General features: G+C 41.1%; 1 protein-coding gene across 4 annotated transcripts in view; it reads right to left on the bottom strand.

The window, feature by feature from the left end:
* The window catches only part of LOC123276004 (disks large-associated protein 5-like), a 65,991-nt gene that overhangs the window by 23,897 nt on the left and 17,710 nt on the right, over positions 1–24,384 (bottom strand). For 2 of the 4 annotated variants that reach the window (XM_070516893.1, XM_070516894.1), the window contains exons 1-3: positions 11,799–13,297; positions 5,130–5,342; positions 1,822–1,999 (exon numbers count right to left, since the gene is read on the bottom strand). The gene's annotated coding sequence lies outside the window, so the exon portion shown is untranslated. Of the gene's footprint in view, positions 1–1,821; positions 2,000–5,129; positions 5,343–11,798; positions 15,650–24,384 lie in introns of those variants that run through there. The other 2 variants (XR_011505688.1, XM_070516892.1) reach the window with 2 other exon arrangements.

Below are 24,384 nucleotides of genomic sequence, written 5' to 3'. Positions count from 1 at the left end.
TTACTTTCTTAGCTTTGACAGTTTGCCTTCAAATCCAATGATTATGCACTTGTCCTCTGTCCATAAGAAAATGGAGACCTGATCAGAAAGCAAGGAAGAAATCCAGCAAGAGAAGGATTGATTAAAAGTGATAAGATATTTATCAACTCTAAAATTCCTGAAGAAGCACAACCAGACTTCTCCTCTAGATTAGGAGCCACTTGCTTCTCCAAATCTCAGGGAAGATCTAGTGCTGAAGAAATGAGGCACAATGTAAACAATATTCAGCGATGGCTATCGTCTAAGTAGAATAAAAAACTACTGGTGAATCGTGTTATTTAACACAACAATGTGTGTCTTTTTCCCCCCTACATATAACACTTTGTAAATAGCTGTTTACAGTTTAGACCAATGACTGGTGCCTTACATACTCTTGAGAAGCCAGATTAAATTCAGCCCCTTCCAAGAGGTCTTCTCTGATGTTCCTCCAAACAGAAACAATCTCGCCCTCCTCGAACACATACACACCATATTTTTCTGTATCTTTCCACCTTGAGCTACATTCTACTACTTTTGGTCACTTCCATGTTATCCTAAGGTCACACGCAGAGTAATCAAAGGTCTCTCAAATAAATCAATGACATTCCTGAAGCAAACAAAAACAGGCGATATCTTGAGCTTTTATGTTATTCACTTCTTATTTAAATCAGGAATGAATACACAGCCAACAAGAGACTACCTTGAAAAGAGCAAATCACCAGTGACTACCTAATTTACAAATCCAGCTGCCTGTGTTCAAACTTCATCCCTCTTGACTCATGGATCATTCTCTTCTTTAGATCACCCCTCCTCCAGCTTCTGTCCTGTTTTAGCTCTCCTGCCAATCTGACCTATCACTGGTACCTGACTTCTGCCCACTTGAAGGTGCTCTCTAGACCTTACTCTTTCACAATGTATATATCTTTACTGGAGTGGTCTCATTTAGCCCTACAGCTTAAACCCCCATCCATACTCCCAATATCATATCCTAAATCCACCACTCAGCATGGATCTCCGTCCTGATTTTCAAATTTTTATTCCCAACTGCCTGTTATCCAGATGGCCCAAATGAGCTTAAAAAAAAAGCATTATCAATATGCACCCACTTAGGCATATTCCTTTTTCTGCCTTCCACACCTCTTTTAGCAGCAGCACAATTTATATGGTTGCTCAAACTAATTTATCTTCAGAATCATCTTATCTCCGACTCTTCAATTTCCTTCACCCCTCACCATCTGCTTGGTCCCCCCCCCGTCAATTTCTCTCCTGAGATGTCTCACACCTGTTTCTTCCTTTAAGCCCACTGCCCCAGTCCCCTTATCCTGTCTCATCTATTCTAGCACGACAGTCTCACTACAGTCTTCCTACCTATAAGTTCTTCCCCTTCCAGACTACGATGTTCCAGGCAAGGGTAATCTTCCTGAATTATTAATCTGATCATGGTACAAGCTCATGTATAAACCTCTCTTGACTCTCCGCATCCGACAGGGTGGACGCCAAATCCTTCACCCGGCCTTCACCATCCAGCCCGGCTCTGACTGCTTTGCTAGTTTTATCCCTTGTCAACCTACCTATGGCTGCACCGAGAGACCTGATCTTTATCTTCTGAACTATTAGGATGTCACTCCCGGCTCCTGCCAACTAGCTAAGTGAATAAAGGGACTACAGGGAAAGGGTTATTTTAGTCATTTAAACTCTCAAAGAATCGCTTCTTGGCCTCTTGGCTAAGATCAAGTATAATCTCTTAAAGAAAAGTCTGGTTAAGAACTATTCCCGAATATCAAGTTATGATACTAAATTTACCTTTTTTGGTTGGTGTGCTGGTACTGATGAAAGAAAAATAGGCTTATTGGGTCAATAAACACCCACTATAAATGGTTGTCGCTGAGGTTTCTCTCTTAATTTTTTTAGTCGCTTTTCCTCTAGGTATTTCCGGAGCATTTGTCTTCGTTGATCACTTAGAAGAGACACTTCGCTGATCCTAAGCAGGGGGGAAAATAGCATATAAAACGTTCAAATAAAAAGTTATCCAAATGTCTAATATGCCATTGTCTAACTTCAACAGCTGCTAAGCAATACTTTCAGTAACTTCGTATTGATTCCTTAGCACGCTAACCACACAAGTCATTTCAACCCCTATTCTTTTAAAGTTTCTCTTCCTTTTGCCTTCTCTTGTTCACATATTAACAGCTTGTCATGTACTAGGCATGCATTACTTCACTTTTAAATTAATTAACTTCTATGATCACCCACCTCCAAGCTGACCTCCAACAATTCTCACCTCCTGGTAGTCACGCCCTTGTGTTGTCCCCTCCACACAGAATAGGGCTGAGCTGTGTCACCAAGAAAAGTGTGGGAATGATGGAGTGTGGCTTCCAAGACTGTATCATTAAAGACAGTGCAGCTTGGCCCTGCTCTCTCTCATATCACTTGCGCTGGGGAAGTCAGTGGCCATGTGGAGCCTTAAGGAGACTCAAGCAGCCCTATGGAGATGCCACATGACAAAGAACTAAGGCCTCCTGCCAAAAGCCAGCATCCACTTGCCAGTCATGTGAGTGAGTCATCTTGGAAACAGCTCCTCCAGCCTCAGTCAAGCTTCAGAGGTATCCCTGGATGACACCTTGACTGCAACCTGCAGAACCACCTGGCTGAGCAGCACCCAAATTCCTGACCCACAAAAACTGTATGAAATAATAAATGCTTGTTGTTTTAAACCATTAAGTTTTGGGGTAACTAACACAATTTTTCCTTTGAGATTAAGGCTAGTTGTCAGATTCCTTACCTCTCACCTATGATTCTCAACTCAGGTTTCTACTATGTATTCTCATGTTTATTTAAACTTGTTTAAAAAATATGAGCAGCTACTATGTACCAGACATTTTTAGGAAGTAAGAATAAGAGAATTTCTGCCCCTGAAGGGCTCACAGTATCGTGGGGGAGATGAGCACAGTTTCAATTTGGTTTAGCATGGATTGAAGACTACGAGAATGCACAATTGAGAATCAGTATAAACCTGTCTGGGGAGGTCAGGAAAGGCTTGTCAGAAGAGTGAATACCAGAGAAGGGTTCTGAAGAATGAGAGTGCATTTGCCCACTGGGTGAGGGTTTAAAATAATCCAGGGAGATGACTGCACAACTCAGTAAATTTACTTAAAAAAGGGCATTTACTTAAATGGGTGAATTTTATGGTATGCAAATTCTACCTGAATAAAGTTGTTTAACAGAAATAATCCAGGCAAAGAACAGAAGATGCAAAAGCTCAGATGATGAAATGGTTAATCATCGATGAAACCCCTATATCCTCAACTTCCCTGAAGTTCCTGTTCCCTTCATCTCTTGATTTAACCGAAACCTGACTCTCCCCTGAAGACAATGCTCCCCATATTGTCCTCTCAAGTGGTTTACTGATTTCTTCTCCCAAAAAGGTCATATCACTGGGCCTGAAGCGGGCCAGGGGGGTGATCCCTCATTGCTGTTTCTCAATTATTTCTTCCTCTTCAGTAGAACAGCCCAGCTTTATATTTCACGTCATCAGACCATACTAGACAGTACCCTGACTTGCCATCTATAGATGGCAGGTTCTTCTCTCAGTATTTTACAATTTAGTAAATGGCCACTCCATTTTTTTAGTTGCTCAGGCCAAAACCCTTAGAACCAACCTGACTTTTCTTTATCAACCTACATCCACTCCATTAGGAAATCCTATTGGTTCAAACTTCAAAATATATCCAGAATGAAACCACCCAGGGTTGCCGTTCCCACTGTGGTCAACCATGAGCTAAATTATTGCAGTTGTCTCCCAGCTGGTCTCCTGGAGGCCATGCTGGTCACCCTACCATCCATAAGTGATGCTTTAAAACATAAAGCAGATTATAAACACACTAATCCAATAATGGCTTCTCATGTCACTCAGAGTAAAGCTCGTCTCCCCGTAAAGAAGGCCCTCGGGGCTCTACGGGCACTGTCCCCCTTGTTCGTTCTTCTCTAGCCACGCTCACCTACTTGCTTCTCTGGAACATGCCAGGCCTACTGCCACCTCTAGACCGTCACAAATGGAAAATAAAGGCTATTTTAACAGCATACTGACAGAGTTAGACTTTCCTTTGAGAGATTTTGGTCAAGGAACGGAGTATTTGAGAGGGCTAGAGTAGACGCAAGGAGCTGATATAGGCAGCAATATCACCTTCTCAGACAAAAAATGTCTAGCTCTTCCTTTAAAGGCCACCCTATATCATTCTATGGCCCAGTTTTCGTTTCCTCCCAACTCCTAAGACACGTTATTCCTTACTTTCTCCCCCTCAACTACCAACCCATTTCCTTTGACCTTCAAACCTGCACCGATCACGTCATCTCAAAAACAAAAACAACCCTACAACACTTTTGTCCAATTCTTTTCTCTCATTTTCCTTTAGAATCACAAAAGTGACAAATCTGGAAGAAATATTTTAGCCCAAGCCTCTCTTTTGCAGAATCAATTAAGCTTGAATACGTTCAATATGTTGTACATGCTGCATATTTCACTGGTCCTGGAAAATGACAAAATTGAAGCAGTGAACATTTAAACAACTGGACACCTCATTTATCTACAAAACTTCTATTTTAATGTCCCTTATCAATTCATCTTGTCAACACTTATCTTATTCAAACTCCAGAAGTCAGAACTTTATTATCCATACTGCCATGTAGGAATCCTAAAGCATTACAATACTCCACAAGTGAATGGAACTTTCACAGCCTTTACCTTAAATAGACAGTATTTAGTTGTAGAAAATACCAAGTTATTTAGAATGGGATTTCAAAACTCCATTCTTCTGGTAAGGTGTTTTTTTTTTTTTTTTTTTGATGTGGAAGATTGCCCCTGAGGTAACATCTGTTGCCAAATCTTCCTCTATTTTGTTTGCTGGATGCTGCCACAGGCTTGATGAGCAGTATGTATGTAGGTCCATGCCCAGGATCTGAACCCACAAACCCCGGGCCACAGAAGCAGAGTATGTGAACCTAACCACCACACCACCCAGCTGGCCCCTGATCAAGGATTTTTTAACCTCAGATATTAAACCAACTTTTTCCCCTCTTCAAAGCAGTTAAAACTACAATAGCCCTTTACTTACTTTGCCTCACATGCATCTCTTCTGGAATAGGCTCTTGAGATGCCTCCTCCAATTCAAGATTTCTACCTTCCAACGTTGGAGTGTCATTTTCATTCATATTTATCATATCTGCCTGCTTTCTGAGACAGAAATCTCTCCTCAGCAATTTTAGCTCTAATCATCTCAATATTTAAATCCTTTCTCAGTTGACTGGCAAAATGTGATGCAGCCATCCTGCCAGGCAAAAGAAAGGTAGACAACTTATATAGGTTTTCATATTATTTAAAAAATTAAGATTCCAGTTCACCTCCTGCCCCAACTCAGAGCATTCTAAAATAAAAATTTTTCAGTACAAAATGGAATAAATATGTGACACTGCAGTGTGGGCAGAAAGTTATCAGAAGATAGTACAGTCTATTTTGGGGTTCTACATACGGCCTTGCTTGACAGATGAAGTGAAGCCCAGGAAGATATGGGCCATAACACAAACAAGAGGCTCTAGGCTCACCGCACAGCATTACAAAGTGACAAGTGTGAAGGAAAGGAGAGGATAGGGAGAGCAAGTGAAGGACAGTATATAGAATCGTTTCCTAACCTTTCCCTGTGATGAAGGCAGGCAGCCTGGCACTTTTTCTCAAGCCAAAAAACAAAACAAACCAAACACACGAGATGCCTATTAGACAGACAGGGATGATAAGCAGGCAGTTGGATATACAAGAGTGAGCAAAAGATGGGTTTTTAGAAGAATTACCATGGTCACACAGAAGGATAGCCATACAGTTTGCCATTTGAGGGCATAATGAAATTATTTTCGGCCATGTAAGAAATCACATTGTTTAGCTGGCACATACTCTTTTCTTAGAAAGATTCTTGAGAACGTGTTCAAGCCAAACAAGGGAGAAGGACAAGAAACAGGATGCCATGTGTTCCAGGAAATCCTTCATTCAAATGAGGAAAAGAATAAAGGAAAGTGGAAAGTCTAAGGGAGTCACCTATGCAGCTGGTATAGAAAACAACCAAGCCCAATGGGAGAAAGATGACTGATTCTCCAGAAGTGTTGCTGGCTCAAAAGAAAAAAAAAGAGAGAAAGAAAAAGGGGAAGGTCTGCCAATAGGAAGATAAAAAAGTTCTAAGCAAACTAGACTCTTCAACAACAAGAATAACTGAGACAGTCCACTAGACAACTCCAAAGAAAAATCTGCACAAGAAATGCAACCCATTAAAATGTTACAATCAACAGAGTATACAAAAAATGAGAATTCTTCTGACTTGGATGCTAATAACACTCTCCTGTAAGAGCCCAGGGGAAGTGACAAAGGACTCTACTTTTCAGTAAGCATGCTCCTCTACTATTTGACTTCCCACCTCCTGGAAGTATTAATGTGCTAAATGTTAAAGAAACAATAAACCATTAGTTACTTTAAAATACAGCATAGCACTATACACCACAAAGAGAGACAGCCTGCATGCAAAAGCTTGAGTTAATAGTAAAGGCGTGTTTAATTGTCACCTAAACCCGAACAGGTGGTTAGTATCATCGCTGTTACACAGGTGAGGGAGAGAACTGCCCGCGCTAGCACAGCCAACAGGCGCTGGCGCTGGGATCTCAAGCCCCGCAGCCTGGCTCTTCACATCACTACATCCAAGTTCCCCTCTTGGCTGAGTGGAGTTTCTTCCAGCTTGAAAGTCTAGAATGCCTTCATCTTGCTTGCCTAGAGGTTCCCAACCAGGGCGGTTTTAGACGTCGCCGGCTCTGGGAGCAGCTAATGGCATTGAAGGTCGGGGCCAAGGATGCTAAGCATCGTCCCGCCCCAGAGGCCAATCACGGCCCAGTGGTGAAACGCTGACTGCTACATAGATTATGGCAACAAATATTTACTCTTCTGGAGGACGGAGGCATTGGCTGCGGGAAGGACAGGTAACTGGTCCTAGAGGAGCCTCCCCCGAGAGGAGTCCAGCTCGCCGCCGCCCACCTCAGACCCTTCCAGACCTTCTAGGAGGAGGCGAGCCAGCGCCCTTCCTCCAGCTCCCAGCACCCACCTCCCTTAGGCAGCCTGTAGCGTGAAACCTCAGTCAAACCAAAAGGAAAGAAACGCTCCGTATCTGGAGAGCCGCCGCTGCCGCCGCCTCGGAGCAGTGCCGCCTACACCTGAGCCGCCCAGAATCCGAACTTCCCACACCCAGCCTCTGATTGGAGGGCCTTTGAGCAACCCCGCGGGGAAAGGGGCCCGCCCCTTCTTTTTTTGACGAGGCTTGCGATTTCGTCCGTCCCTGCGCTATTCGAATTGATTGAAAGGTGAACGGACTGTTCAAAGGATGGGCGCGTCCGACGCGATTATGGCTGAGGATCGGGGACGGGGCGCTGGTGAGGAGGTGCGGTCCGTAAACCGCCTGGAGCTCCAGGGCCCCAGCATCCGAGGAAAGATGAAAGCGCTCCTCGGAGCAGAAGGGACTCAGTGTTTGCAGGGCTTTTAATGTCCTTGTTTAGTCACACAAATCCAGCACAACTTATTGGAACGTTTTCTTCACTTAATATTTTTTAAAAAGGGTTTACAAACCCAGAATTCTCCTTACATCGCTTAGCGTTACTTTCCAACATCGCCAGGCTTTTTTTTTTTTTTTTTAATCCGGTTTTTATTGAGGTAAAATTTAAATACCGTGGAAAGGATTGATCTTTTAGTGTGCGATTTCATGAGTTTTGCTAAACGTAAACAGCTGTGTAAGCACCACCCAATCGGGAAACAGCATTTCCATCACTGAGAGTTCCCTCATCCCCTTTCCAGGCGCCCACTGTTAGGCAGCCAACCTCTGCTCTGATTTCCATCACCACACACATAAAGGGGGTAGTCCTCTCCCAGGTGGCCCTTCTTTCTCTAACCATGCTTTCCAGATCCATCCCTACTGTTGCGTGATCAGGAGTTGGTTTTTATTGCTGAAAGGTATTCCATCGAATACTTTGTCTATCCATTCACCCATTGCTGGACATCTGGATTATTTCCATTTTTGGCTATTATGAATAAAGTTGTGTGGAAATTAATAAATAGAAACCTCACTAAATTGGAGTCTTGGGATCCAGAGGCGGAGCTTTCACACCCTACCTCCTAGCAGAGCCCAACAGGAAGAAGACAGACTTCTTCTTGACCAAGAAGATCAGCCAATGAGAGACTATCACAACTCAGCTAGTGAAACGCTGCTACACCTCTGGACTCCTTGTTTACAATGGCCCTCCCAACTTCCTCTTCCGCCCAGAATAGAGTTTCTCCTCCATGCTGCTAGCGACTTGCACCTGGCTCGCCGTGGTTTCAGACTTTGAATTGCAATTCTTTCTTGGTTCCCCGTAAACCCATTTTTGCCGGAGAAATAACTGGCTGTCTGTTTAAGGTCAACAGTTGCTATAAACATTCTTGTACAAGTCTTTTTTGTGGGCATGTTTTATTTCTCTTGGGGAAATATAGATGTGGTATTTCTGGGTCATTCTGGGTATGTTTAACCTTATAGGAAATTGCCAAGCAGTTTTCCAAAAGAAAGCTGGCACATTGTTAGGAATGGAGAGGGTCATGGTGCAATGATAGAAGATTCTATTCACCAAGCTAGAGCAATTTGAAACATGTATGGATCTAATAAAATAGGCTCACAATTGATGAAGCAAAAATTTACAGAACTACAGAGAAAAAATTGATGAATCTGCCATTATCGTGAGTGATTCAACATACCTCTCTCAGCGCTGATTGACCAAACAGACACAATTCAGCAATGATATAAAGATGAGTCAACAAAAGAATTAAGCAACTTGACCAAATGAACCCTGACCCATGACAGAGACAATCCAGAGCTGATCCCTGCTTCCTGGGTCCCTCCCCAGAATCACCCAGCGGGGCCCACACCCTGAGGTGAGCCTCTCCCAGGTCGCTGTGCCCAGACTCCCCAGGGTTCCCCTGAGAGGCTTCATGTTCTCCCTTGCAGCAGCAAGTAAATAAACCAAACTTTGCTTAACTGCAACTTGTGATACCAAACCTCTTAATCTCAAATTCGCGTGTCTGATGTACAGTAAGCCGAACACAGAGACATGCGTGCCTGGAGGCAGAGAAAGATTTATTCAAATTGGCCAAAACAAGGGGGAGGAAAACAGGTTCTCTCAAAACCACCTTCACAAGAGAGGAAGGTGGGGGATTTCATAAGCTAAGGGGGTTGGCAGGAGGAGTTTCAAAGAAACAAAGGGGAAATCCGTGATGTTCCTTTCGCTCCAGATAAGCCCTTGGGCAATTTGACTTCTGGGTATCAAGGGCAGCTGGGGGCTGTTTATCTGGTGATTGTAACTTCATTGAAGGCATTCTTGGGGCTGCACTGGTGGTGTGGCAGTTAGGTTCATATGCTCCACTTCAGCAGCCCCGGGTTCATGGGTTCAGGTCATGAGCACGGACCTGTATGCCACTCATCAAGCCATGCTGTGGCGGTGCCCCATATACAAAATAGAGGAAGACTGGCACAGATGTTAGCTCAGGGACAATCTTCCTCACCAAAATAATAATAATAAAATTAAAAGTAACAACAATGAAGGCATTCTTTTTCTTCTGCAAAATAAGCTTATAAATCCTTGTTACCCTTGAGTCACCACTCAAGTTAAACAAAAAAAGCAGCAAATTGACAAGATTAATTTCCTTTCACCTACATCTGTGTCGGGAACAAGGTCAAAAGAATCGAATGTTTACAGTAACCCTCAGGTACCCAGCTTCAGGTGTTCTTGGTGGTCTCCATCTGATGGGCTTTATCTGTAGACATCTTGAGATGGAGTCTTGAAATCTTGAAATTGGATTACCAAATAGGAGCAAGAGAAATCATTATTGATTCAAGAAAAATTTATAATGTAGAGCGGAGATTAGTTTTAGAGTCTGACCACCTAGGGCTCTAGTTCTGGAGCTGCTCAATTTCTGTTCTCAGACTTCATTGATGTGAGTCATATCAACACCTACTTCATAAGTGATATGAGATTTTCACATATTGTGTATATGGGGTAGCCATTCTGGTTCAAAACTGATTTGGCTTGAACTAAGGAAGCTTGACTTACTGCCTATCAAACACACATTGTACATCTGCTTTAACTGTTAAAGAATGCATTCTCTTACAAGAATGCATACGTCCCCTCCTACAATGCCAGTCTCAGCCAGTATCCAGTGTCAGTAATTCCCTATTAGTAACACCCATATCAGCACTCTGAAGATAACTTCCCTTTCCTGGACATCAGGGTCAGGTTGACCTGCTAATTTTTAACTGAATACCTCTTTGAAACTTTGATGAGTATGTATCCTGGGCATGTTTAAGGTATGTTCTTTGTTCTAAAAAGCTATAAAACTGTACTGAAAACCATGCTTCTCTGGAACATTTTCTTCCTTTGTGGAAACTGCCTTCCCAGGTTATAATCCTCAACTTGGCTCAAGTAAAACTCAGCTTATCTCTCTAACCTATAGACTGGTTATGGGTTATTTTGTGTAGACATAAGGTTGTTGTGAGAATGAAATGAAATATCCTACCTAAAGATCATAGCATAGCAGCTGGAATACAGTAAGGACTTCAAAACCTGGTAGTTACTGTGAGCTGACCACAAAAGGGAAAAGTTAGAATGAGGCTCAAATCCTGCGGGAGCCCCTGTGTACTCCACCAGCCCCGTTCCTGGCAAGGCAGGGAGCAGGGCTTGGGTGGAGAACCGGACTTCATTACTTAATGAATCTATTTGCCTGTAACAGTTAAAGCTGAAAGGAAGATAATGGGGCTCTAAATTCTCCACTGGAATTAAAGGAGGAAAGAATTACAATTAAAGGATTCTCCATTTCAAAAACCTGTTCTGTTTTCCCCAGTTTTAAAGATGCTCTCTAGAGCCAGCCTGATGTCCTAGTAGTTCAAGTTCAGCGTGCTCCACTTCAGCAGCCTGGGTTCAGTTCCCAGGCACAGAACCAGACGACTCATTTGTCAGTAGCCATGCTATGGTGCTGGCACACTTAGAAGAACCAGAAGAACTTACAACTATACACAACTATGTACTGGGGACTTTGGGAGGAAAAAACGAAGAAAAAATGAGGAAGATTGGCAACAGACGCTAGCTTAGGGCAAATCTTCCCCTGCAAAAATAAATAAATAAATAAATAAATAAATAAATAAATAAAGATGTTCTCACTTTGTGTGTCTAATAAACTTTTAAGTCCTAATGGCTCCAGAGTCCATGTAAACCAAGCCTTGGATTAGCTGGGGCCCAAGATGAGTACAGGATAGTGGCAAAGAGTGTGGGCTTTGACTTGGGTTTTAATCTCTACCCTGCCACTGTTTTAAATCCAAAGGTTGAAGGCCATATATGGCCTTGGGCAAGAGGCGTAATCCTTCATAAACCTCAGTTTGATAACAATCTCTTCTCCATGGAGTTTTAAGATAAATTGTATTACAGTACCTGGCAAATAATAGATTTTCAATAAATGGTACTTTAAAATACTGATAATGACAACAACAATAATAACAATATCCCTGGATCTACCATTAGAAATTATGAGCATTTTTAGGTAAAGTATTGAGACATCAAGAGCAAGAGGTATTGCTATAAAAAATTAGTAAGAATGACAAAATTTAACATTAGTTGGCCACAAGTATAAACTGGTGGAGTCTTTCTAGAAAACAAATATAGAGCTGTTTCCCAATCAGTCTTACATGTTAGAGGATGAATAGGCTCTCACTTAATCCGGAACACTGTCAGCCATTGCTCTGGATCAGCATTTTCCCCCTTAAGTGTCCATTTGGAGACTTAAAGAAAGTAGAACTCACTCAGACTTTCCTTTCTCATCCACTGATTGCTGCTTTCTTCCAGCAATAAGTAAAAGCTGTTGATGGTTCTTCCCTCAGAAACTGTCTGAGAAAACATAGCAGAAATACAATAAAGATGTTGATTGGCGTTTTTATTACGTAGATGTTTTATATAAGGTGACAAATATTTTTCTTTTATGCTGCTTTAGAACTCATAAAATATGATTCAAAACACTTTTAAAAAATCTCTGTAAAATTTAAGCACACATCTCCAAAATCACCTCTGAAAATGTATAAATACAGAGTTGACAGACTGCAATTATTTACAAGTCACACGCACATATTGACAAAGCCTGGGAGGAGCTGGGTGATCTGGCAAGATCACATCAACCTTTCTTGTGTTTTCATTTCCTCCAGCATTGTAATAATGGTTTTTATACAAAAAATATAGTTTAAAAATTCCTGCAAATAGCTCAATCTAATTATGTCCCTGATGATCTAATTAAATGTTAAATTTTCAGTTATTAAAAACCCACATCTTTCTTGAAAAGAAAATGTTTTCATTAATTGCTGTATATTTTTTATGTTTTATATATGCTATATATTACAAATTAATCACTCTCTTCGTATTAGCTATTTAAGGTATTTCTAATGTTCCTATTATACATAATCCTTCAATTAACATCTTTTAAAATGTCAATTTTTGTTCAAGCTTCTCTTTTATATCTCAACATTAGGTTTTTATTTCCCTGGTCTTTACAATGGAAGACAGGAATGGCACTCTTTTAAAAACTGAAAGAAGTAAAAATGTCTGTCAAACAATGCAAAATTTATACATTTCCACCCCTTTCTGTCCTTCCCCACCACTGCCATCTCCACATAAGTGTGATCCCCTTCAGTGTGTCCAAGTCTATGATAATTTCTTAGGATACAATCCCAGACAGGGGAATTACTGAGTAACATAGAAATTATAGAAACATTAAAGGAAATTATTGGTGGCAAAAAAGAAAAATTCAAATCCTATATATATGGAAATAAGAAACATTTACACCAAAGAAAACAAAGATAAAAAGAAAGTCAATGGAATGGGGTAATGCTTGCCATTAGTATGTCAGAGGGAAGTCTGGTATCTAAAATATAGAGAACTGCTGATAAATTTCTTTGGACAGTAACTAGGATGCAGTCGATGAATAAATATTGGCAGAGGAGAAAAACGAGATCTGGAGGTCAAGGAACTTGCCCACCTTCTGAAGGAAAGTAGACTGTGAAGAGGGCGCTGAGTCTGTGTGCTTGACTGTGCCGTCTTGCACTCTCTCTTATTCAGGATGATGTGTATTTTGTACGTGAAGTTTAGATCTCAGGAATAAACATATAGTGTGATGTGCACTGATAGAGAATATATGCAGGAAATGGGATGGAATGGAGCAGGGTGCTGGAATATATATATATATATATATATATATATAGTGTGATGTGCACTGATAGAGAATATATGCAGGAAATGGGATGGAATTGAGCAGGGTGCTGGAATATATCTTTAAAGTGGTTTTACTGTACCAGAGGACATGATTGTTTTTGTGTCTCTGATAAAGAAATATTTTGAATGATTCCTTCTTTTGAAAGACGGCGTGCTCATTACCATTGCCTTGTCACTCTTGCTAAGTTTTGTTAGTGTTTCCTTCCAGTCGTTTCCCAAGTATTTCTTTTTGGCTAAATTATTTGTTTATCTGTATAAAGCTAAGGGGGTTTGTTTTTCGGTGTGGATTTTTTAGCAGGTCTTCCTAATACGCGAAGGAATTTAATAGTGAATTTTTAAAGTAAAGGCCTAGTGCCCATAGGCATATTTTAATGTGTGAATTCTTTATCAAATATGTCATAAATATTGAGGAGGCGGTGTGTTAAAAGTCTTATTTATTTAATTTTTTAAAATTATTTTTTAAAATTTTTATTGAGTTAACGATGGGTTACAGTCTTGTGAAATTTCATTTGTACATCATTGTTTGTCAGTCGTTTTGTAGGTGCAGCCCTTCACCCTTTGAGCCCACCCCCCACCCCATCTTTCCCCTGGTAGCCACTAATCTGTTCTCTTTGTCCACATGTTTAAATTCCTCATAGGAGTGGAGTCATACAGAGATTGTCCTTCTCTATCTGGCTTATTTCACTTAACATAATTCCCTCAAGCTCCATCCATGTTGTTGCAAATGGGACCATTTTGTTCTGTTTTATGGCTGAGTAGTATTCCATTGCATATACATACCACAACTTCTTTATCCATGGAAGCACTTAGGTTGTTTCCATGTCTTGGCTATTGTAAATAATGCTGCAATAAACATTGGGGTGCACAGGACTTTTGGAATTGCTGACTTCAAGCTCTTTGAAGAGATACCCAGTAGTGGGATAGCTGGGTCCTATGGTAGTTCACCATTCCCTTTCCACTTAGATTACTGACACCTATCTTATTGAGAAAAAATGGAATTAAGATTACTATCAGTGTGCTCCTTATATTTTTTAAAAATAAGTCTATCAAATCTTTGTCTAGGATTAACTTTTATTAATTGATTTGCATTCAAGTGATTAGGATGATTACAAATAATTATCTAGTCAACTCTTAAAATTTTAATAACATTCCTCTCTTTGGGCATGCTTGGAAAATCTGTCCCTGAATCAATATTACAAAATATCTGCATAATTTTCACCACAGAACTTCTACAAATAATTATCCATTCCATTTTGACTATTATAGCTTAGCCTAGAGAATTACGTAAATATGCATTACTTCACTCCTTCACACCTTTTAAACGCAGCTAACAGACACTGAATAAACCAGCTCATCCCAGGCGGTATCAGGAGTTACTTGCCCCACGTGCTGTCCCCAGGCTGCAGCCGCCTGAGGGGACTCGCCCGGGGCCCCGCCCTCAGAGCTCACACCCGCCGTGCGCTCTCGCCCCGGGGCCGCCCCGCCGACCCTCCCGCGCGGCTCTGCGCGCACAGGCCGGACGCTCGGAGCCGGCGCCAGGCCACCCTGCTCTGCCTCCCCGGCGCAGCGGCGCCTCTGGACCGAGCACGCGCACCAGCGGCCTCCGCGCAGGCTCCGTGCCCGCGCACGCGCCCTCGCGTCGCGCTCCTGGCGGAGACACCTGCGCTCGGGCCCGGCTCCGGGCGGTTCTCGCGCTGCCGTTCCACCGGGACTTCCGCGCTTCGGCGGCCTTTCTGACGAGCCGCGGCGCCCGGAGATGTTCAGGTTGGAGCGACACTTCCCAGAGGGCAGCGGTCACTCCAGCTCTTCGGCTTCCATTCCGTTTTCGCGCGGTTCTCCCTCTTCGCAAGGTGAGTGGAGCTCATTTGTGGATGTGTTAGCACAGGATGCGGGAATCCTGTGAAGCGAGTCAATTCGGAGCCCGACGTGAACCAGGAGGGGTGGCGGCGGAAGCGCTCACAGCGTGGAGGCCGGTAGTAGGGACGCCAGTCCTCACGGGACTCTCGGGCCTGAACGGCGGAGGACGGTGTGTGTCTGTGGGGACACACGGGCAGCGTGTGGCGGGGTGTGTGTGAGAGACGCGAGTGAGCGGTGGGATGCGCCTCCGTGCCGTGGGTGAGGCTGCGAGGCTGTGACAGGTGCGTGGCTGTGCTGGGGTGACGGGGATTTGGTGCATGTCCTTCACCTGTGCGGGTGTGATGGCTGTGGCTCTGTGGCGTCACTGTCTGGTGGCTCTGGGCTCCCTGGCGCTTCCTCCTCTTCTCTCCTCACAGCTACTTGGCTGAGAGAGGGAAGTAGGACATTGAGCCCTAAAGAAGATTTCCAGCCAGGGGGCACCGAGGTTAGTTTGGGGAAGCCTGGGGAGTTCTCTACTTGGGAGCTCTGAGGGGCGGCTACTGTCTCAGAGCCTCGGGGTTCCCAGAGCTGGGACCCCAGGAACGTGCTGTAGACCTATTCCCGTGGTCCAGGCTCTGTCCTCCTGCCATCTGTTTATGTGTATGAGCAGGGCGGGTGTGGACCTGGAGAGTGTCGTGTAAGGGAGTCATTCTGTGCCCCAAGAACAGCCTGGTGCCTCGTGACTTCCTCCTCAGTCCTGCCATCCCCAAAAGAAGAACCTTGATGAGGGGAAAGAATTGTTTTACACACAAAAGTCAACATTGAGGATAGTTTTTTTTTCATAAAATCATTGATTTTAACTTATTGATATAAGAAAAACTTAACAAAACTTTGCAATAATATCTGATTTTTAGTTGTCTTCCCAAAAACATGTCCAAATACTGATTGAAATAGAAGAAAATAAGGAATCATTTTATTTCCCCACGTCTTTCTTTGCTGCTTCAGGGCACTGAGAGTCTTACTGATGTTCTCACTTTATGAGACGCTTGATCACATCAGCTTCTTTGGGCAGGTTGTGATTCACAAATGTCTCTTTGATTCTGCTGCATTTCGGTGGGAGGGAAATTTCCTCCTCCTCTTTTCTAGAAGCTCTTGATTTATGAATTAAAAATGCATTCTCAAGCAAAAGTCCTGATTTTTTTTCCCTTTGTTTTGTGAGCATTATCAGAGCAGGGCTGATAAGCACAATTTTAATCTAAGAATAATTTTCTTTTATAATACCGAATTAGAGGACATGCAATGTTCTTCAGTAAAAATATCTAACATATTTATATAGGATTACAACATATTATTAAGTTTTTATGTAGATTATACTTCTCCAAGATATTCATGCTTAGTAGGTGATCTTCACACTCTTAGTTTTACTGATGAAAAAGTCAAGACATTAAAATGTCATGAACTCTAAGAGCAGTTACTTTTAGAAAATCTGAGAACAGAATCTATGTCTTAAGTTTCAACTGGATACCGTTCCCCAGTTATGGGTGCATATTTTACACTTGGACCAGTATCATCCTGATTAATAATGCTGTACCTGCCATCATGTAGCAGAACCAAATTAATTAACCTGTTCCCTGTTAGAATTTTGTGTTTCTGGTTTTTGGGTGTCAAAAACTAAGTATTGAACATACTCGTACATGCATTTCTTTATCTCAGTATTTTCTTAAGAAATGTCTAGAACTAGAATTTGGGGTAGAATAATCAGATTTTTAGTAAGTGCTTATGATATTCCAGACCATGCCATCTTAGTATTCGGGGTGATAAAAAGATTCAAATGACATAGTTGACACTTTTACGTTCCTTCTGGTAAGTAAAGTAAACCCTGAATAGGAATAGATGCATCGAAGGCCACTAGGGAGATTCAGATAATGTGACTTGGTGTTTTATAAGGCAGTGATGTCATTCTGACTGCAGTCACCACTGTCGGGTTGTGATTAAACTCTGATGACCTATGAGAGCACCATGATGGTAAGGAATTTATGTTGTAAATTTTTACGTTACTTTTTAAGTTGAGATAGATTCATGATCATAAAATTCACTGTTTTCTTTTCTTTTTTTTGGTGAGGAAGATTGGCCCTGAGCGAACACCTGTTGCCAGTCTTCCTCTTTTTGCTTGAGGAAGAGTGACCCTGAGAAAACATCTGTGCCCATCTTCCTCTATTGTGTATGTGGGATGCCACCACAGCATGACTTGTTGAGTGGTGTAGGACCATGCCTGGGATCCAAACCTGTGAACCTGGGCCAACAAAGCAAAGTGTGCTGAACTTGACCACTATGCCACTGGGCCAGCCCCAAAACTCACCTTGTAAAAATGTACTCAAAAGAAAACATTTTACTATAGTCACAAGGTTGTACAAATCAGTACCACTATCTAATTCCAAAACATTTTATCACCTTAGTAAGAAACCCTGTCCTTGTTAGCTGTCACTTCCTATCCCTGGTCCTCCCATACTCTGGAAACCACTAACCCGTCTTCTGTCTCCATGGATTTGCTGAGTCTTGAAATTCAGTCTACATGGAATCATGCAATATGTGTCCTTTTATGTCTAGCTCCTCTCACTTGGCATGAGGTTTTCAAAGTTCGTCCATGTGGTAGATAAGCACATCATTCTTTTACTTTATTTTGGAAAGTATACATGGCATTACATTTGCCATTTTAACCACTTTTCAGTGTATAGTTCTGTGACAGTAAAAGACCTTAGATATGTTGTCAAACTTAATGTATAAAATCATAATCACCTAAACATGATTAATTCTATTATAACCATAAGTTAGAGTGCTATGCAGCCATTCAAAATATTTGTCAAAATAAGGAAACTATGTATGATAGAATTTAACAAAGATTTTGAGTATTTAAGATATTCTTTTGTTTCTTTTTAAATCCTGTTTTTCTATCTGTTATGACAAACTCTAAGTTTCAATTGGAGAATTTTATCCTTTTACATTTAATGTAATAATTGACAGATTTAGGTCATCCATTTTACTGTATGTTTTCTTTTTTTCCATTTGGCTTTTGTTCCCCTTTCTCTTTTTTTCTTCTTTGGGGTTAATAATATTTATTTAAAATTCCATTTTAACTTGCTTTTTCTATATGTGCCTATTTTTAGTGGTCACTGTCTGTATTTAAATATATATATGTATATATATGTATTTATATATACATATATATATATAATTATTTTATTGGGTCATATTGGCTTTCAACCTTGTATACATTTCAAGTGTCTATCATTATATTTTAGTTTCTCTTTAGACTGCATTGTGTTCATCACCAATAATTCAGTTTTTATCCGTCACCATACATATGTGGCTTTACCATTTCATCTTCCCTCATCCCTTTTTCTTCTGGTAACCACTAATCTAGTCTCATCTATGTGTTTGCTTATATTCCACATAGGAGTGAAATCATACAGTATTTCTTTCTCTGTCTGACTTGTTTTGCTCAAGATCCATCCATGGTGTCTCACATGGGATGAGTTTGTCTGTTTTTATGGGTGAGTACTATTCCATTGTGTATATATACGACACCTTCTTATCCATTTGTCCCTTGATGGGCACCTAGGTTGCTTCCATATCTTGCCTATTGTGAATAATGCTGTGGTGAGCATACGGGTGCATATATCTTTTGGAATTAGTGATTTCATGTTCTTTTGATAAATACCCAGTAGCAGAATGGCTGGATCATACAGTATTTCTGTTTTTAAGTTTTTGAGAAATTTCCATACTGTTTTCCATAGTGGCTGCACCGGTTTGCATTCCCACCACCAGTTTAAGAGCATTCCCTTTACTCCACATCCCCTCCAACATTTGTTATTTTTTGTCTTGGTAATTATAGCCATTTGACTGGTGTGAGGTGATACCTCATTGTCATTTTGATTTGCATTTCCCTGACGATTAGTGATGTCCAACATCTTTTTGTGTGCCTATTGGCCATCTGGATATCTTCTTTGAAAAATGTCTGTTCGTATCCTATGTCCATTTTTTTGATTGGATTATTCTTTTTTTTGTTATTGAGTTGTATGAGCTCTTTATATATTTTGGAAAGTAACGCCTTGTCAGATGTATGATTTGCAAATATTTTCTTCCCATTGGTACGTTGTCTTTTCATTTTGATGATGGTTTCCTTTGCCTTGCAGAAGCTCTTTAGTCTGATGTAGTCCTATTTCTTTATTTTGTCTTTTGATTCCCTTGCCTGTGGAGACATGGTATTCAGAAAGATACTACTAAGACCTACGTCAATCTGTACTGCCTATATGTTCTTCTAAGAGTTTTATGGTTTCAGGTCTTACATTCAAGTCTTTAATCAATTTAGAGTTAATTTTTGAGTATCACGTGAGACAATGGTCTGCATTCATTCTTTTGCATGTGGCTGTCCAATCTTCCCAACACTATTAATTGAAGAGACTTTCCTTTCTTCATTGTGTGTTCTTGCCTTCTTTGTTGAAGATTAGCTGTCCCTTGATGTGTGGTTTTACTTCTGGGCTTTCAATTCTGTTCCATTGATCTGTATATCTGGGTTTTTTATGCCAGTACCATGCTGTTTTGACTACTACAGCTTTGTAGTATATTTTGAGTTCAGGGAGCATGATACATCCAAGTGTTTTTTTTCCCCCCCTCAGAATTGCTTTGGCTATTCAGTGTCATTTGTTTTTCCATATAAATTTTAAGATTCTTTTCTCTCTTTTCATGAAGAATGTCATTGGTATTCCATTCGTGTTTGCATTAAATCTGTAGATTGATCTGTAGATCAGTCTGTAGATTGATTTAGGTAATATGGACATTTTAACTGTGTTTATTCTTCCAATACATGGGAATGGCATATCTTTCCATGTCTTTGTCTTCTTTGAGTTATTTCATTAATGTCATAGTTTTTGGAGTATATGGCATTCACCTCCTTGGTTAAATTTATTCCAGGTATTTTATTCTTTTTTGTTGCAATTGTAAATGGGATTATAGTCTTGACTTCTCTTTCTGCTGATCCATTATTAGTGTATAGGAATGCAAGTGATTTTGTGTGTGTGAGGAAGACTGGCCTTGAGATAACGTATTTTGCCAAGCTTCCTCTTTTATTTTCTCCCCAAAGCCCCAGTACATAGTTGTATATCCTAGTTATAAATCATTCTAGTTCTTCTATTTGGGATGCCACCACAGCATGGCCTGATGAGCGGTGTGTAGGTCCATGCCCGGAATCCAAACTAGCAAACTGCAGGCCCCCATTACGGAGTGAAATGCAAATGATTTTTGAATGTTGATTTTGTACCCTGCAGCTTTACTGTATTTGTTGATTATTTCTAATAGTTTTTTGTTGGATTCTTTACAGTTTTCTGTATATAGAATCATGTCAACCACAAATAGTGACAGTTTTAATTCTTCCTTTCCTTTTTGGATACCTATTATTTCTTTTACTTGCCTTACTTGTTTGGCTAAAATTTCCAGTACTATGTTGAAGAAGAGTGGCAAGAGTGGGCACCCTTGTCTTGTTCCTGTTCTCAGAGGAATGGCTTTCACTTTTTGACCATTGCGTATGATGTTGGCGGTGGGTTGGTGCTATATGGCCTTTGTAATGTTGAGGTACTTTCCCTCTATACCCATTTTATTGAGAGTTTTTATCATAAATGGATATTGGAAATTGTCAGATGTTTTCTCTCCATCTATTGAGATGATCATGTGATTTTCATTCTTCATTTTGTTAATATGGTACATCACATTGATGGATATGCTAATGTTGAACCATTTCAGCACCCCTACAGTAAATCCCACCTGATCGTGGTCTATGATCCAATTAATGTATTGTTGTATTCAATTTCCTAATATTTTGTTGAGTACTTTTGCGTCTATGTTCATCACTGATATTGGCCTGTAATTTTCCTTTTTTGTGTCATCCTTGTCTGGTTTTCATATCAGGATAATGTTTGCCTCAGAAAATGAATTCAGAAGTGTCGCATCCTCCCAATTTTTCAGAATAGTTTGAGAAGCATAGGAATTAAATCTTCTCTGAATGTTTGGTAGAATTCACCAGAGAAGCTGTATGGTCCTGGACTTTTTCTTTGGGAGGCTTTTGATAACAGTTTCAATCTCTGCTTGTGATTGGTGTATTCAGATTCTTTATTTCTTCGTGATTCAGTTTTCGGAGGTCATATGGTTCTAAGAATTTATCCATTTCTTCCAGGCTATTCAGTCTGTTGACATACAGTGTTTCATAGTATTCTTCTGTAATCCAATGTGTTTCTGCAGTGTCCATTGTAGTTACTGCTCTATAATTTCTGATTGTATTTATTCGAGTCTTCTCTCTTTTTTTCTGAATCTGGCTGAGATATTGTCAATTTTGTTTATCTTCTCAGAGAACCGCTTCTTAGTTTCATTGATCCTTTCTATTGTTTTTCTACTTCCTGTTTCATTTATTTCTGCTCTGATTTCATTATTTCCTTCCTTCTCCTGACGTTGGGCTTTGTTTGTTCTTTTTCTAGGTCTTCCAGGTATAGAGAAGCTGGTTTATCTGAGACCCCACTGGCTTTCTGTTGGCTCCCATAGGCTTGGATGCTGCTGCCCCATGCATGACCGGTGATGCTTGTCCTGGGCTGTCTGAAGGTGCTCGTTGCACTGCTGCCAGGGGTGCTGGGTTCATAGGTGTCACTATCCCTGCCAGGGACCTGGAGAACTATATGTATCTCCAGCTGAGCTGGTGTTGGGGGGTGCCACCAGTGGGGGCTAGGTCACCAGATCTGCTGTGTTTCCTGAAGCCTCTGGTCACAGGTTCCACCTGCCAGTGCTGGGGCAAAGGGGCTATTTCTTCTGCCCCCACCCAGTTTGCTCACAGTTGTGTGGGCCAGGCCACCTCCACTGTGCCAGCAGTCACACAGGCCAGGCTGCCACCATCCATGCTCCACTGGCAGTCAGGTGAGCTGGGCTGTCCTCACCACTTGTGCAAGCCACTGTGTGAGGATCCACAACCTGGATTGCTGCCACTCAGGGAGGGTGGTGGGGGCTTCTCCCCTAGTTCCACTGCTTACTGGGGGTTGAGTCCACCCACATTCAGATGTATAGACGCATGGATCTCTTAGGCATCCTCTACTGCTGTATAGGAAATCCTATGTTGGTCAGTGCATGTCCATTTGGCTGTAACTTAGAGGGGAGTGACAAGGGGGAAAATTCCACCATGAGGCTGATGTCACTCATGTTGTCTCACCTTTTCTGAACTTTCCAAAAAACCAGTTTAAAAAAATTATTGTGGTCTAACTAGTTTATAACATTGTGAAATTTCAGTTGTACATCAGTATTTATCAAACACCATATCGATGTGCCACCGCACCCCTTGTACCCACTCTCCTGCTGCCACAGTAACCACTAAATTGTTCTCTTTGTCCATAAGTTTGTTTATATTCCACATATGAGTGAAATCATATGTTCTTTTCTCTCTCTGTGTGGCTTATTTCTCTCAACATGATGCCCTCAAGTTCCACCAATGTGGTTGTGAATGGGACGATTATGTGCTTTTTATGGTGGAGTAGTATTCCATTGTATATATATACTACATCATCTTTATCCAATCATCAGTCGTTGGGCACTTGGGTTGCTTCCACATCTTGGCTATTGTGAATAATGCTGCAATGAACATAGAGGTGCATACGTCTCTTAGTGTTGATTTCAAGATCTTTGGATAAATACCCAGTAGTGGGATAGCCTGGTCATATGGTAATTCTATTTTTAACTTTTTGAGAAATCTCCATACTGTTTTCCAAAGTGGCTGCACAAGTTTGCGTTCCCACCAGCAGTAGATGAGGGTTCCCTTTTCTCCACAACCTTTCCAACATTTGTTATTTTTTTGTCTTGGTCATTGTAACTGTTCTAACAGGCATAAGATGATATCTAACTGTAGCATTGATTTGTATCTCCTTGATGATTAATGATGTTTAGCACCTTGTCATCTGCCTATTGACCATCTGTATATCTTCTTTGGAAAAATGTCTCTTCATATCCTCTGCCCACTTATTGATTGGGTCATTTATTCTTTCATAGTTCAGTTGTGTGAGCTCTTTATATATTGCAGAGATTAATCCCTTATCATATATATGATTTGCAAATATTTTCTCTCAGTTCCTGGGTTGTTTTCTCATTTAGATCTTGGTTTCTTTTGCCTTCCAGAAGCTCTTTAGTCTGATGAAGTCCCACTTGTTTATTGTTTCTTTTGTTTCCCTTGTCTGAGTGGACACTATGTTTGTGAAGATCCTTTTAAGGCTGATGACAAAGAGTATACTGCCTATATTTGCTTCCATAAGTTTTATAGTTTCTGGTCTAACATTCAAGTCTTTGATCCATTTTGGGTCTATTTTTGTCTATGGAGAAAGATAATGGTCTACTTTCATATTTTAGACGTGGCTCTTTAGTTTTCTCAGCACCACTTATTGAAGAGGCTTTCCTTACTCCATTCTATGTTCTTGGTTCCTTTATTTTTTATTTACTTATTTGTTTTTGAGGAAAATTAGCCCTGAGCTAACGTCTGTTGCCAATTCTCCTCTTTTTGCTGAGGAAGACTGGCCCTGACCTAACGTCTGTGCCCATCCTCCTCTACTTTATATGTGGGATGCCTACCACAGCATGGCTTGCCAAGTGGTGCCATGTGCACACCCAGGATCCAAACTGGCCAACCCCGGGCCACCAAAGAGGAACGTGCAAACTTAACCACGGCACCACCAGGCCAGCCCCTCTTGCTTTCTTTATTGAAGATTTGCTGTCCATGTATGTGTGGTTTTATTTCAGGGCTTTCAGTTCTGTTTCACTGACCTGTGTGCCTGTTTTTGTACTGGTACCATGCTGTTCTGATTACTACAGTTTTGTAATATGTTCTGAAATCAGGGACTTCAATGCCATCAGTTTTCTTCTTGTTTCTCAGGACTGCTTTGGCTATTCTGGTTTTTTTGTTGCCCCATACGAATTTTAAGATTCTTTGTTCTATTTCTGTGAAGATTGTCATTGGGATTCTGATTGTGATTGCATTGAATCTGTGGATTGCTTTAGGTAGTATGGCCATTTTAACTATGTTTATTTTTCCAATCCGTGTACATGGACTATCTTTCCATTTCTTTGTCATTATCGATTTCTTTCAGTAATGTCCTATAGTTTTCC

Source organism: Equus asinus, chromosome 9 (genome assembly GCF_041296235.1).
Source record: "Equus asinus isolate D_3611 breed Donkey chromosome 9, EquAss-T2T_v2, whole genome shotgun sequence".
NCBI classification, from domain to species: domain Eukaryota; kingdom Metazoa; phylum Chordata; class Mammalia; order Perissodactyla; family Equidae; genus Equus; species Equus asinus.
This window is presented reverse-complemented; position numbering and strand designations above follow the sequence as displayed.